Raw genomic sequence first — 15,503 nt, 5'->3', positions numbered from 1 at the left:
TTTCATATTGGGTGTGTAAGTGGTGTAACTAGCGTTAAATTTGCATGAAGATCTGGCTAGGGGACCTGGGAACTCTTTTCCCTCGTACCCAATATAAAACCTAACCAAATTCCTAATTGGATCCCATCACTAGGACTTAGGCTGGACTGATGGATCCATAAAAGGAGACTCAATTCTGTTATAGTACGATAAATGAAGTAAATCCTGGATAGTAATTATTCTATGGAAAAAGAATCAACGGCTGTGCCTCTCGATGGTGGGGAAAAAAGCATTGGTTTCTATGATCCAAGTGCAAGTTTCTTCCTTGATCTGGCCAAGTGACTCGTAGGTTCGGTCACATCAGTTTGGTTGGTAGTAATGACCCTGACTACGTTAGAGTACAAATATCCTAGAGGAATCTCTCGTGCTTTCCGATAGGGGGAAGTTTTTCCAAGTTTGGTTTTTTAAGAACCAAGGGATTAGTCTCTTGTCCAGATATCCGTGGGTGAGACCCCGATTGAGGGATCCTGCCCTATGAAGTGCTACTTCCGCTGCTAGCACCCCCGATTCCGTTGCATGGAGGGGGCAGGGATCTTTCACTTTTCTACCCACTTTTCTTTATCACCACCCCAATTGGAGACACTCACTCTATGTGTTCGATCTCATAGATGAACCCTACATCCAAAAGTTTTTGAATTTTCTCTTTGATTAGCTGAGTATATTTTGTGTACATTTCACATGCTCTTTTTGTGACTAGCCTTGATTTAGCCACTATGGGAATTGTGTACATAACAATCGAAGGATGCACACCTTTCATGTCTATACACGACCATGCAAACATGTTGTGAAACTCTTTCTCCTTTTCCTTTAGGGTCTAGCTCCTTTGCAATTTACATTGGCTTAGGCTACTCTCCAGGTTTGGCTAGGTCCACCTTCTTAGTATCTATAGGTCCTTCAAAGACCTCTCTTGGGTTTTCATGAGAGTATCATTTCAGCTTGTCACTTTGGATGAACCTATCGCCTATAATATAGTTACAAAAGTTCTCAAGAACTCATCTAGTGTTCCCATAATCTTTTTCTTTCATTAAGGCTTTCATTTTGGCTTTAGCTTCATTGTCCTTCATTACTAATTCTTTGTTTTTTTTTCTCCTAGTCGAATGACTAAGCCTCATTGGTTCTTGAGTTTTGGGGGACCGGGAAGGATTTAAGTCTCACTCAAGAAGGTAGGTGTTTATAGAGATGCTCCCCCCTCCCTATTGGGTTCCCAAGTTTGTTTAAAACTTTTGTGGATCTCAAAATGGATCTTAGTAGTAGAGTCAAGAATGGTCATGTTTGATCAGTAGGGGTTCTTTTGTCAATTATTTAATAGGTTTGACCTTCTTCCTAGAGTATTTTGCAAGGACCTCTTTTATCTTAAGCATGTGTGACTTTTCTAGTTGACCAATAGATGATTGGATGACTAAGGTGACTTGTGGTCTTTTTAAGGAGGCTTCGAGCTCTCAATTTATTAGACTCAATTCTTAGTGTAGTCTAACAGGGGTCTCTGAATCAAAAATTGATTCCATCATCATGATGGGAGCTATTTCCATTCCATCTTTGTTAACAAAAGCAAGAACCTCATATTTTATGTATTGTATCAAATTTTCCTAGGATGTGCAACCAATTTTCATCGTCCCTTGGTTTGGCAAGACTAGTGGCATCAAAGTTTAGTTCAATAGATGATAGATCATCTGTCTTGACTTTTTCAAAAAGACAAATACTCCTAGCTTGATCCTTGATGGTCCTTTTTCTATAATGACAAAGTCTATGTTCTCAATAGGATCTTTTGTTATAGGATGTGGTGAGTCTAATTTTTGAGAGTGATCTTTACAATGACCTCTTTTTTGCATAGATAGATTTGGTCACTTCCCTAGTCGACCATTCAAAGTTGACTCATAAATGGCCTTCCCAATATCACATCATATGTCATAGGTTTTTTAAACTCCATGATAGCAAGATGTGATCAGAGGTAATTCCACATGAGGTCAACTTGTTAATTTCTAGTTACACCCATGGGAATGATAGGATTTCTATCAGCTAGTTTAATGTTTGGAATAGTGGAAGCCAAATTTATTGATCCCCATTTCTCACAATATTTTTTTATGGCTATGATGATGCTGATGCTAGCTCTCCCATGTAGGATTGTTATAGATGTTTTGTTTTTTAGTTTTAATGTCAAGGTGACATTATGTTTCTCACCCTCAAAGTACTTGCAAAACTTGTTGTACAGGTCTGTTTTATAGGTGATACTAGGATTATCACATGTAGTACTCTCTTTAAACTCCATGTTTGACACATTTGTAGGGTTTTGGTCAAATTTTGTATCCATCCACTCTCGTATATCTTGCCAAAGGTGTGGGTCTCTTAACAAGAACTCACTTAATGTAACTCTGATTAGAGCAAACATTGTCACGCTCATTCCTATTGTATCTTTTTGTCTTCTTACCCATTCAAAGTTAAATGCTCTCATTAAAGTCATTTCTCCTTGCAAACCCAAATAAGAGGGAAGAGTGTTGAAAGTGTTTGGTTTGGATTCCTTCAATTACCTAGATAGAAAAGCACTGTAAGGATTTGCTTGCTCGAGGTACTCATTCCAGATCATATTTGTTTGAGTTTATAGATCCTCGATCTCCCCCCCTCCTTGGCTTCTTCCTTTGTTGTCTTGGTTTCCACAATTGCGTTAATTTCCACTTCGATGGGCTTGGTTGCAAATTTTGATTTTTTACACCAAATTTCTGGAGGAGACAACACACTCCCTTCTTTTTGGATCCCTTTATTATAGGGTCAAGGGCTCTCTTTGGCATAAATTCATAAGGGTCCACAGTAACTAGGTCTAGCGGTCCCTCTAATTGGTATTGAGTCTCCTTCACCAAGCCTTGTATAGCTGTGAACCTAGTTCTTTCCTTAATGGGGTTGGGATATTGCATCAGTTTCATTGGAAGGTCTTGGGATATTGCATCAGTTTCATTGGAAGGTCTTGGGGTCCATTCCATTGATATGTTCCAGCTATAGCTCTTTGATCCATGTATAGAATCTTATCTCTAGATGCTCCCGTAGATGAAGTAGATGACTTAATTTTTCCCTCATCGCTTTCCATGTTATACTACCCTCCTTCTTCACTTTGACCAACTATTTGGTTGTGATGACCTTGGATCTCTTCAAATATGTGTACGAAATCTTATCGCTTTATTTGTGCCCAGAGTCGTTCTCCCTTTTTGTCTTGGACTGGGCAAGTGTGAGGACTAGTGCATCTCACCAAAGAGCTTTTTCCTCTTATAGCACTCAACATGTTCATTTGGGTTGGTGGTACTTTTATCACTTCCTAGGGGAGGTTTGTTGGTGTAATCTTGAATGATGTGAGTTATGCCATAACTTACACACCATCTTGTGACAATGCTGAGATGATTTTGTTAGATTCTACTGAGACTCGTTGGTAGAGGTAGTCCCTTTTGAGGTGTGTGCCTCCACATGTATAGCTGGCTAAGGGTTGGCTAGGGTTTGTTGAGTTCAATTCTTGTGCCTTATAACCCATTGATTGGCTAACGACCAAAAGTGCTAATGGTTGACATCCTTTAAATGGGAGCAAAGGTATTATCACACATTTTGAAAAACTCTACATTAGAGTTTGTACTAAAAAATTTTGAGGAGTTGTATCCTATAGGTCCTTCAATGGGGTCTAGTTTTGGCATATAGGTGTCAGTTATGTCTACCAATGAGTGTTCATGTCTCAATGTGTCTCATGGGTGTCATGCCAAGAGCTATAGGTGGAGGTCCTAGAATAGAGGGAGGTGTTTCACGTAACTTGATAACTTCTCTAGGAAAGGAGTTGGTCCGAGTAAGGGGCATAGGATATCCACTACCATTTGTGTGTGGTAGGATGAGGGATAAGGGTTGTGTGGTGGAAGGAAGAGCTGGTGTATAGACATATTGTGATTGTACTTACAATCGTGGGTATTGTGATTAGTGTATCTCTTGCAATAACCACAACATGCACTCATCCATCCCCTATTGAATGAACACTCATTTCCAATATGATTTCCTCGATAATAAGGACACCATGTTCCCTCGCTCCTTGGGTATGCTCCGGAATAATCGCCTTAGTACCATTGTAGCCTTTACATAAGAATGCAGATTTAACCTTATAAAGTGATGGGTGTTTTTTTAATTGCAACTTCTTAACAAAATGTTTTGAAATAAAATCATGCATACCACCATCATCATGTAACACAATAATATCATTATTTTTTATTTCACCCTTCATCTTAAGTAAAAAATAATATAAAACAGGGTTACTTGGCATATCGCTCTATTAGGGATTACATCATCACATGTAGTGTGTCTTCCGACCAATCTGCAGTGTAATCACCATCATCGTTGGGTACCTCTTCAATGTTATGAAGTTGAGCAGTACTTGATGGTCTAATGTTCTTCTAGCATCTAGTGGCAAAGTGGCCTAGTTGGTTACACTTGTAGCATGTAGAGTGAGGATTATTTGTAGAATTATTGTTGTGACTAATAGTATTAGGTTGAGATGTACAATGTTTTGATCATTAATGGGTGGATGCATGGTAAGGTAGAATCAAAACCTATATCCTAGACATGGCTTTTAAACTAGTTTTTAGACATTTGAAAAAGTCATTTTCCCTCATTTTCTCCCACATTTTGTGTTTGAAAAGCCTGAAAACAAAAAACAGTTACAAGAAGCTCGTGGTGCATTCATTTTTCCACATCTCCCATCTCTCTCTCTCTCTCTCTCTCTCTCTCTCTCTCTCTCTCTCTCTCTATCTATCTATCTTTCGCTTACCCACTCTGTCTCTTTCAATCTCCTCTGTACCCTAAACCTGATGAACACCATATTAGGGAGTTTGGGAAAATCTCGTAACTTTGGGACTTTTCTTTTCAATTTAATTTTTGGCATATCATGGGGGTAACGACGAGGCCATATGGATCATGGGGTCAGTACCAACAAGCAGTAGTAGAGGGCTTACATGATGTATGTGATCCCCTTACCACTTTGTACTAACCAAGACAAAAAAATGGAAGAACCCAAAATAAAAGAAAACAAAAGGGTTATCAACAAGCGACTAGGGGCTTACGCGATGCCTGCGAGTTTCCTACCGCTTGGTATTGGTACTGACCCCTTGTGTATAATAGGAGAGACATGGGGATAAATACAAGGCCATATGGATCATAGGGTTAGTACCAAGCGGTAGGGGGAATACATGGGGTAAATACCAATTTAGTGATTTAACCACATAAAATATCTAAAGATATTCTTTCTACCACTTAATTTCTCAACCTTAATTCCTTAGGTAGAATTATGGTGAAAATTCATCTTTTGACACCAAAAATTAATTCAAATCTTTATTTACTTAAATATCATAAAAATTCTTCTTTTAATTAAATACAATTATCTATTTTTTAAAATAATCTTAAAATTCCTCTTTCCCTCATTTAAGGATTAGGTTTCATTTGTCATGGGAATTCCTCTTTTATCATAAAATGAATTTATCTAAAATTTCTCTTCAATTTAAATAAAAATATGTATTATTCCAAATATACCAAGAATTCCTCTTTTTCCATTTGAATGATTGAATTCCAAATATGATGGGAATTCCTCTTTCATCATTTAAATTTATTCATGCATAAAATAATGTTAACTAAAATTTCTCTTAAAAATTTTTAAAAAAATATCCATTAATTTAAATATGACAAGAATTCCACTTTTTCCATTTAAATGATTGAATTCCAAATATGATGGAAATTCCTCTTTCATCATTCAAATTTATTCATGCATAAAAATAATTTATCTAAAAATTCTCTTTAATTTTAAATAAAAATATTCATTATTTTAATACACCTATTTTCCTCTTTTTCCATTGAAAATACATGGATCTCCATTATCATGGGAATTCATCTTTGATCATAAAAATGAAATTACTAAAAATTCATCTTTTTCTCTAATAAACTATTTATGCAGCATACACATTAAAAATTAATTTTCCATGGATATGATGAGAATTATTCTTTTAGCATAGGATGACTAATCCTAGAATATGGTAGGAAGTCCTCTTTTCACATTGCGCATAAAAATGACTTATGTATTAATTTCTAAAATTATTACCATATCTCTGCTGCTATTATTGATAATTTTTAATAATTTTGAAAAGAATAAAACTTAGTAATAAAATTATGATAGATTAAATATCAATAGATCTAAATCCAATTTGTGTATCTAAATCATAAGTTCATCATAATTTATGTAACATAAAAGCATTAAAAAGCCATTTCTTTAGCCTGTAGCTTAACTAGCATATAGTTTTATTTTAGAATTAAGAATTGCTCCATGAGAAGCATCATTTGAATAGAGAATTGGTCATAGGAATGACCATTCTTTGGGGGAGAGAGAGATATACTTAAAAAAATATCCTAAATTAAGCATAAAGATAATCTTTTTGTGATTAATTATTAGAATTCATTAGAGAGCTTCATTTTCATTGAAAAACCATTCATTTGAATACTTCCCAAGCTTGAGAGGGGTTGAGAAGTGAAAACATTTAGAATATTAGAGAAAAAACCATAAAATCACATCTTACCTCTTGATTTGCTTGCTTCTCTATTCTTATAAGAAGCCCCCAACCAATCAATTGGTTAGTATGTTGAGAGGAAAGCTCTAAGGAAGGTTGAAGAGAGAGAGAGAAACTCCAATCTCTCCAAATTGTAGAGTAATTTTAGGGGATAATAGAAAATATGCTTATTTTAATGTAATACTGGCATGGTCTAGTTCACAGAGATGAGAATACAAAAGAATGAGGGTCTATTTATAGGTGAAGGAGGTCACTAACTGAGAAGTTCTAGAATTTTCTAGGTTCACTTTGGCTAAATTTGGACAAGATTTGGACCAGTTTAGCTCCCATTTTGATCTAGTTTGATCCAAGAGAGAGGAGAGATAAAAATATCTTAATATTTTTGAATTAAAAACTCATTCCCATGTGTGAAATAGGTGCCTCCTTAAATTATCCCCCTCTCCTTACCAAGGTGTCAAAAATGTATCATTATACCCAAATATCTCATTTTTTTAGTAATATCTCATAGTTTTTAACTAATAAACCTTGTACTCAGTCAACTCTTCGTCTTATGTGGGAATTTACTCATTTTTGGGTATTTTCTTTTATTCATTGGATTTATATCCTCTCAACACTTGGATTAATCTTATTGGCCCATAGAAACCTTAATTGGACTATAATCCAAAATTTTGAGAAAATCTTGACCCTTAGGCTAAGGTCTTTTAAATCATTTTAAATTGATTCTTCCTAATGCACCTTGGAAAATTTATTATGAATTTCTGTTTCAGGGAAACATATTTTTGATATTAGGAGAATTTGTTTATCCAAAAATATCACAAAATTGAATTACCACTCTCTAGAATTTCTCTTCTCTCTAGACAAAAACAAAGAAAAATAATATTTTCTTGTATTCAGAAGTTAGGAATGATTACAAGGGATTGAAGTAAGGCTTATTCATTATTCAGGCTGAGGAGGAATCTTACAGGCTCTACAACCAACTGCAATGCACTTGACACATACATAAGAGTAGCAAAACGCATGGTACGCATGCTTGCAAGGTAATATAAACATACCAAAATAGACTCATCCGCCCTCCAAACCCCAAGCCACATCCTGGGCAACTTTCCATCACAATTAGCATACTATCCTCACGTAGAAGAATCTTTGGTGGTTATTGAATGACCATAATGCTAGAGTTCTCTAACCTCACACCCATCATGAAAGCTCTACCAGCACCTGCTTTCTCCACAGCCTCATTCTTGTGGTCTAAATCAGCCTATAAACATAGACAAAGAGGCAATTAACTAGGGTGAAAAATAAGACACCTTCAAGAATGTTTAATTGTAGATGGGTTAGCGAATATATCTTCCTCCTAAAACTATGAGTATAGAATTTGGGATGAAGCTTTCAATTTTTTAACACAAAATGGTAGTTTCTAGTGTATTTTTGGCGAATCTTTATCCATAACCCCCAAAAACTGGGAGAATTTGGGTAAATATTTTGATAGATGGTTTTTGCAAAATAGCCAAATGTTTTTGAAGACCCTTGAAAAATAGCCATTGGGCTATAAATAGCCCCTATTTTTTTTCCTTGCAAACATGTCATGGACTTTATTCATATGTAGAAAACACATATACATACCTTTTCTTTTTCTAAAGCTTCTCTAGTGACACAAAGTTTATCTTGAAGCTGTTGCTCTGCTTGTTCTTATGCATCAGAGGGCATGTTATTTGATGGACGCATCATGGTGTGGTATTCAATTGCACATTTAATATGTAATGCAAGCTACACTTTGCCTCCTCTACCTTCACTGTCATTGTACAAAGAACTAGCAATGTATTTTCTTTGTTGCACTCGGTATTTCATTAGAATGCCATCCACCAATGTCTGCACTTGACCCGAGGCCTCCACCTTTGCCTCATATAGGCTACCTTGTGCCAACAAAGTGCATGCATCTTGAGATAGTGTTACACCATAGCTCATAGATGACATTGATTGTACACCTGCCTCGCACATCCACTGAGTTCTTTTTTTATGCAATTACCATTGACACTTGTCTTATTAACAACCTACTAAGCAAATATGGCCCACTTCACAAAACCAATGTAGACCTGGTAGACATAGTCTCAGGCAAATTGAAGGCCCACAGATAAGTTTGAGAGTGTAGTTTGGTAAACCTATTTATATAATGTGTACAAGGTTAGGTAGTGCTCCTTCTTTGCCGTTCGCAAATCACCTTCTTGTTTTTCTCGGGGAGCTCTGAAAACACTCTTAGCCAATGCTTTGGTGGTGGCACCTCATTTGGAGTTAGACGCCTTGCATCCTACCCCTCAAGATTGAGACTATACACTCTGGAAAAATCCTCTAAAGTCCTACAAAATTCTTTCAATAGCTTCGTCTCTAACTTTGGGTGGCAAAAGGTGGTGGGGGTGCTCGCTTTTGGCATGCAAAAAACATTGGTTAGATAAGAAAACACACTCTCCTTATCTCTCATATATTGAGCTTAAGACCACCAACATCTATGGAGCTCGATTAGCAGGTTGATGAGCGATGAGAGAGAAAGAGAGAGAGAGAGAGAGAGAGAGAGAGAGAGAGAGAGAGAGAAGGGCCGCCTTTGTGTCTTTGTCGTTGCCCTTCGAGTCAGCCATCGTCGAAGATGAAGAAATGTTCTCAAGAAGCTATAAGTGGGGGAGAGGAAGTGAGAAGAGATCTGCTGACTCTCAGTTTTTCGAATGAGACAGTGCTCATAGAGAAAGCATACAAAAAATAATAATTACCCTGCCACTTTCAGTTATCCCCCCCCACTACCTTTTCAGTTAGGTAAATTTTATTTTCTTAGTTTTTAAAATATTTTCATATTTTTCAATTCAAAGTTCATTTCAAAGTTGTAAACCACAACCCAAAAACTACTATTTCTACTGGTCCAAAGTGTATAAGCTTACCATGCATCCACCCTAATAGTATTCACATTTGAGTGGGATTTATGAGTGTATTGCTAGGTGTTACCCAAGGCTTTTTATTTGCATTAAAATTGTTAAAAGAACGTGACCCAGTAGGACCATAATGATGAGGCATTGGTTATTTATTTTTAGTGAAACGTGAGGTTTGTCAACTGTTGGATGAAAAAGCATTGAATTGTCAAGAAGTTTTGTGCAAAACTCTTTTGTGTTCTACATCATGGGCTAAAGAAATAGCTCCATCAAGAAGGTTTGAACATGTTTACCTCGGCTTGAATAGTCTCTTCGATTCCTAATTCATAATGACGTGGAATTGTATTTTTATGTACTTCTTCAAGAATACGAAGTTGAAGTAGATCTTATATCTATTTTGTAGTTAGCATACAAATTATACATGAGATCTTTTTGCATAAGAGCATAAGATTTCTATACATTCTAAAGGTCTACACATTAGGTCAATAATTGAATTAACCAAGTTGATAATACTCTCAATTATCAAGTAAGATCATAATTCAAAAAATGCAATAAAAAACTTTTAAGACCTAGTTACACAATCGACAAGGTTGATATTGCCAACCCACGTAGTTTTTAACCAATTATGTAAAACGTTTTAAGACCTAGTTACACAATCGACAAGAAGGTTGATATTGTCAACCCATGTAGTTTTAAACAAATATGTAAGAGAACAATGTCATTTTCTAAAAGTAATTCATTATTCAAAAGGAATTCATACCACATTCATGCCACTTCTACATTGTTCATGGGGTGATAGTGTGTATAAGTTGTCAATGTGTGGTTCATTCACTAGTGACTATCTTACAAAGTAAAAGGGTTCTGGTGATGGAGTTTTCTCGTATGCCTCGATGACTTTAGTGGCAGTAGAAAGAGAAAAGGAGGCCTCACATCATGAAACTATTTAGATGAGGGCATGCACTAAAGAGACTGGTTTAGGAGGGTAATTTGTAGAGGAGGCCTAAGAGGTTCAGGTGTAGTGCAATTGAGGCAAGGAGTAGGATGGAGAGGAGAGCACAAGGAACATGATTTTGTAGAAGATGAGGAGGGTGGGGGTGGGTATACCATGATCTACACCTTAGGTTAATAATTGATGTTACTAAGTTCATACTATTCTTAGTTAGCAAGTCAGAATATATTGTGAAAAAATGCGATATTAAGCAAATTTTAAAACCTAGTTACACAAGTGAGAAATTTTTAGCCAATTATGTTAGGAAACAATGTTATAAGGAGGACTTCAGGGCACTTGTAGTTTATTCATGAGAGTGTCTATAGGTTGGCGGAATGTAGTTTATTCACTAGTGTGCACAAGTAGGAGGGTTTTTGTGTGGACTTTTCTCATGATACATGGATGGGAGGGTTTAAGCCATAGATTTTAGTGAGAGTACAAACAAGAGAAGTCCTTACAAGAGAGTACACATAGAGAAACATACTAAGGAGGGAGATATGTGTAAAGGAAGGTATATATATACATTAGGTTAATAGATGATGCAACCAAGATTATACTCTCGATTAGCAAGTGGGGATAGGGGCTAATAAAATGTAAGGTATATATATACATTAGGTTAATAGATGATGCGACCAAGATTATACTGTCAATTAGCAAGTAAGATCATATTCTAAAGATGTGATAATCAAATTTTAAACACAATTGCCAACATTCATAATTTGTGAGCCCATTTAGTATTTTTGTCAATCACGTAGGAAACCAATGTCAATTATTGAAATGCCAAATGTAGTTTATTCACGTGAGGCGGCGTGTCACTAGTGTGCACTTGTGGCAGTCTAAGAAAGGGTTTTGCCGACGCTGGCAATAAGGCTTTCCACCTCAGCCTTGTCGATGCCAAAGGCTGTCTCTAGGGCCTCCTCGGGGAGGGGTGGGTAGGCGTCGAAGAGAGCAGCGGCGAGCTGCGAGGTGCCCGGGTTCTGGCTATTGAGGGCGGAGATGGCGAGGGCGGAGTGGTCCTTGTCCGGGTTGAGCTGGAAGTGCACAAGGCCGCGAGGGAAGACAAAGAGATCTCCGGGGGCAAGGATCTGCTCAAATAGGGTATTGTTGGGCGTGGCGGTGACGAAGCCCACCTTGAGCGTGCCCTCGGCCAGGAAGAGCACCTCGGTGGCGCGAGGATGCACGTGGGGCGGGTTTAATCCCTTAGGGTCGAAGTCTATGCGGGCGATGGACAGGCCCTGCGTGTTGAGAGCAAAGAAGTTGGCTGCACTGGCCAGGTTGACGGAGACGCCCAGCCCTTTCATAGGCTTGGAGCGATGCTCAAGCATCGTGAACTTGAAGTCCGCGGCCTGCACATCAATGGCTGGCTTGCAGGTGAACCCGTTGAGGGTGATCATGCTGGTGTTATCCGCCACACAGAAGTCCTGCAGAGGGTCTTCATCCGCGGCCCTGACGTCTAGTATGAGCGCATCACTGCCAATAGAAGCAAGCTGCTGCTGGCGGCTGCCATGGTTTGTGGAGTGTTGTGGGGAATGCGATGATGCGATCAGGAGGGAAAGCTGTGAGCGCTGGGTATTGGAGATGAGTATTATAGGGCACTACCTACTCCGATCCTCATGCGCCTGTGGTATTTATGCACGACGACGTCCGCCTCTGGAAAGAACGATTCTTATCCGCTCCAAGACGGAGTCCATGTGCATGCACGCAGTCGACGTTTCCGCTGTCTGCTGACCTGCCGGAAGGGAGGATGTCACAGCGATTGACGTAGTCTCCTACCGCCCGTGTCAAACCGATGTTGACATCCGCATTCGAGAACCTTGTGATGATCGATGACTGGGCACTGGTCTTCTCTCCTATGTCACCGGACATCCGGTGATTGCATGCCACGCAGCACTCTTCTTCGGAAGCAGAAGTTTCCCTAGTACTAGATGGGTACTGCGGCCTTCAAATTCTACTCTACGCTGGGCCGCATTGCAAAGCTAGTGGTGGTTGGAAGTTGGGACCACACGAGTGTGAATTGTGTCTCGCCTTCCTTTATCTTGGATGTGCTAGGGGTGACACAAACCTACGCTCTTTCCTTGTTTTCTCACGCACGTTTTGTGCGTCAGAGAGACAGACGTGGCAGTAAGATTAGATTTCAACCTAATGCCTTCTTTTTCTACGATGAACCTTTTTCTACGGTTGAGACTACATGGGTGTGAATTGTGGCTTGCCTTCTTTTTCTACGATGAACCTTTTTCTATTGGATTCGTTGAGAGAGAGAGAGAGAGAGATGGATGCACTAGTAGGGGGTGAGACAAGCTAGAGTGTGAGTGTGTGTGTGTGTGTGTGAGAGAGAGAGAGAGGATGTGGTAGTACGTGAGGAATACCCAACGTCCTTCCTTTCTTTCTTTGTGTATGCCCGAGAGTCAACAAAAGACATGTTTTATGTAAAGATTCTCTCCTTGTGTAGTGTAATTTATGGGATTCTTTATGCAATTGCATCAAAATTTGGGAATGCATATTATTGAGGCATAATTGGCGCCAATGATCTCTATATCATTTATCACTTATGTTTCTTGATGTTTAAAATTCGTAGCTATATAAATATTACACTCTATCATTAATCGTGTTGATGATGGGGAAGGGCCTTAGTTAAAATACATGTTATCCCAATCAAAAAGTCATGTTTATGGAGACTAGAGGGGATTGGCCTTAGATAAAATATAAGTTATCCCAATGGAGAAATCCTAAATGAAAAACATATTGATTTAGACATACAAGAGAAGATTAAGGCTCATAAATGCACTCACTCCTTTGTCTCTTGACTTTAACGTGGTAAGGTGACTAAGTTAACCTAGATTTCATCCTTGGTAGCCTAAAGAAGATTATATAAGAGAAAAAATCCATTGGTCTACCTTGCTTTGTGTACAAGATGAGTTTTAATTTTAAAAAAAACTAAGTTTGTAATTATTTAGTTTAGTGAAAGAGTACATGTCGTCGTTAGAATGGGGGACAAGTGAAAGTGCAAAACATCACATGTGACTCTCGCCCTATCTCCAAAACTCAGAAAAATAATTATTTGAGTGACAGATGTTGCATGGAGTATCATATTTGACATGTTGCAACACAATATATCACTTATTGTGTTATTAATAGTGTCATTTGTTGGTGGTCTATTGATGTCTTGTTTGCTTCACGAAAAAGGCATGAAATAGTTCTCTTTATTGTGCTAAGTGACATAATGTGATGCTTAATGATACTCACTATACTAAGTCATATATTAAATGGACCAGTGTGCTTTTTTGGCCCCTCTTTCATCCTTTCCACTTTGTCTCTCCTTTCTTTCTAACTTTCTCTCTTCATCTAGTGTTTTTCAGTCTTAAACTCTCTAATCTATAGACCTATACTGTTACTCTTTCTCTCTTCATCTATTGTTTTTCAATCTTGTATGCATAGACCTATACTATTACTCTTGCTTTCTTGCAAACAAGCTTTGCCTTTATTAATTTTTTAATCTTAGATTAGTTTTTCCATCTTTATATGATTGAGCTTTGTATCTTGCACATAGAGGCTCCTCTAATTCTCTCCTTATTTCCAACTCACTATTGCTATGGGTGTGTTGATTAGCTCTCTCAATCATTTCCAACTCCCCTCAATGAAGGTTAGTCGTAATGAATATCACTTTTCTATGAGTTCTTGTAAATACTTATTCTTTCTATGAATGGTTTATTAATACAGAATAAGAAAATTCAAATCTTGAATTAATTATTTATCTCAAGAAAATGTTAAGAAAAATATCAAAAAAATAAAAAACGATAATACGAATCTTGTGTGTATGTATGTGTGTGTGTGTGTGCATGTGAATGTGTGTGTGTGTGTGTGTGTGTATACACAAGTGTGCACACGTGTGTATGTGTGTGTGCACACATATAGACATACCTAACTTCCATAATTTCACTTTTTTCTATCAGCATGCCCTTACACATGTAAAGACAAAAGGCATGTTGTATGGAGAGGATCTCCTATTTCTAGTGTAACTCACATGTTTTTGTATTGAATCGCATCTTTGGAAATGTATATTACTTGAACATAATCTATGGCAAAGTTTGATGCATTGCACTCTAATTTGTGGCCACAATATTCCAACCTAAATGTGACACAGTGGATCAAAAACTCATTGTATTGTACAAGATAGGGAAAAAAACCATGTCCTAAAATGTGGTCTATTCTATTTATATTCTTAAATTATGGTTTATCTCTATATCTTTTTTCACATTTATTTGTCAGTGTATATTAGAGTAATGTTCAAAACATGGGTGTCAATCGTGGCTTACCTTCCTTTTCTAGGATGAAACTTTTTCTATTGGGTGTGTTTAGGGGGGGGGGGGAGAGAGAGAGAGAGAGAGAGAGAGAGAGAGAGAGAAAGAGAAGATGTGACACTAGGTGAGACATACCAACTTCCTCCTCTTTTCCTTTGTGTATGTAGAGATAAGAGGCACACTGTTGTTGGGTATTTTTTGTCTAGTAGCTCTCCATTGTTGTGTGAACACCTTCTTAATAAGAGAGCATGAGATGGCACCTTGGTGCCTATGTAAATAATTGTATGTGGTACAAGTATTATCATAATACCATCATTATTGTATTGTGCAGTCTCTCTCTATTGTTAGCTATCACATCTCTCTCTCCCTATTACTCTCTCTCTATATCTCTCTCTCTCTCTAAGCACCAACTCCATAGCCTAAACTATCATCTTCATATCTCTTTGCACAAGATCTGCTCCTACACTCATGTCATGGACATCTTTGACCCACCATAACATGAGTTGCGATCTTGTAGGTACCAATATGGTACTGGATTCTTGATCCATGATTATCACGTTAGCAAAAACCCTATTTTCCCTCTTTGCCTAAGCACCCGTGTGCCAATGATTTGCTTTGTTCTCCCTCTACAAAGAATCATTCTCTATTATTTTTAGCATGTTTTTAAGCTAATACAGATCTATCTCATCATCTCAAGGGACTT

General features: G+C 37.7%; 1 pseudogene across 1 annotated transcript; it reads right to left on the bottom strand.

The window, feature by feature from the left end:
* Positions 1 to 11,254: 11,254 nt before the first annotated feature.
* LOC147626438 (germin-like protein 8-5 pseudogene) lies at positions 11,255 to 12,103 on the bottom strand (annotated as a pseudogene). The gene has a single exon (XR_015268656.1). The product of XR_015268656.1 is annotated as a germin-like protein 8-5 pseudogene (transcript).
* Positions 12,104 to 15,503: the final 3,400 nt, after the last annotated feature.

This window comes from Cibotium barometz, chromosome 22 (genome assembly GCF_041138505.1).
Source record: "Cibotium barometz isolate CiBa-2024 chromosome 22, ASM4113850v1, whole genome shotgun sequence".
In the NCBI taxonomy this organism is placed as follows: domain Eukaryota; kingdom Viridiplantae; phylum Streptophyta; class Polypodiopsida; order Cyatheales; family Cibotiaceae; genus Cibotium; species Cibotium barometz.
Note: the sequence above shows the minus strand (reverse complement) of the source record. Positions and strands in the feature narration are given on the sequence as shown.